Raw genomic sequence first — 1196 nt, forward strand, 5'->3', positions numbered from 1 at the left:
AAGGAAGGAAGGAAGGAAGGAAGGAAGGGAGAAGGGAAGAAAGGAAGGTAGAAAAGAAAGACAAGAAAGAAAGCAAAAAAGCCTGTAGCATCTGATATTCCCAGGTGGTCTCCCATCCAAGTACTAACAAGACTCGACCCTGCTTAGCTTCTGAGATCAGATGAGATTGGGCACATTCAAGGTAGTATGGACGTAGACACCACGGAGGCCCTTGGCTGCCCTCAGAGCCCAGTCCAGCTATGCCTGCCGGCTTCCAGCCAGCACCGCCTGCCCAGGGCCTCCAGGCTGGTATTTGGACCCCTGAGGCACTCTCCCATGGGGTTCCCCCAACTTCCGAGCTCCCGAGCTCCCACGACGTCTGGCCAGATCAGAACAGGGAGCGCTCCAAGGCGTCAGGGCCCAGGGCCCATGATCCTGTGACCCAGTCTGGTCCTCTGCCCTGTCACAGAGATATTCTTTTGGATCCCTGGTGGCTCACAAGCTCCTGTGAGGCCCCCTCTTTCCTAACACAGATAGATCCGTCAGGGCTGGCCAATGCCAAACAGGCGGCCAAGCGGCATGTGGCCCTTTTCTCAAAACGACAACACCTGGGCCTGAGATTTGGAATCCGGCCCCCTGCCCTCACAGGCTGGAGCCGGGCTCCTGGCCTGGCGGTGGCTAGGTGGAATCGGTAGAATGCTGCTGCCTGGTGGTTCTTTGGTGGCACACCCCCAGAAGGAGTTCCCCAGGTGCATCGGGGGTTTAGGGGCATGATAAAGGGGGAGCAGAGTCAGGGGAGGTTGGGAAGCATGGCGATAGTAGGCAGAATGGAGGGAGGGGGTAAGCCACAAAAGCCTACTGCAGGCTGGGCACGGTGGATCCCGAATGTAATTCCAACACATTGGGAGGTCGAGGCATGTGGATCACAAGGTCAGGAGATGCAGACCAGCCTGGCTAACACAGTGAATCCCCATCTCTACTACAACTACAAAACATGAGCCCAGCGTGGGGGTGGGCACCTGTAGTCCCAACTTCTCGGGAGGCTGAGGCAGAAGAATGGTGTGAATGCATGAGGTGGAGCTTGCAGTGAGGGGAGATTGTGTGACTGCACTCAACCATGAGTGATAGAGCAAGACTCCATCTGGAAGAAAAAGAAAGAAAGAAAGAAAAAGAAAGAAAAGAAAGAAAGAAAGAAAGAAAGAAAGAAAGAAAGAAAG

At 54.8% G+C, this 1196-nt stretch overlaps 1 pseudogene; it reads right to left on the reverse strand.

Annotated features, from left to right (window-relative positions):
- Window positions 1-79: 79 nt before the first annotated feature.
- On the reverse strand, window positions 80-198 carry LOC112616906 (annotated as a pseudogene).
- Between the last annotated feature and the right edge of the window lie 998 nt (window positions 199-1196).

Source organism: Theropithecus gelada, unplaced genomic scaffold, assembly GCF_003255815.1.
Source record: "Theropithecus gelada isolate Dixy unplaced genomic scaffold, Tgel_1.0 HiC_scaffold_13263, whole genome shotgun sequence".
Lineage (NCBI taxonomy): Eukaryota > Metazoa > Chordata > Mammalia > Primates > Cercopithecidae > Theropithecus > Theropithecus gelada.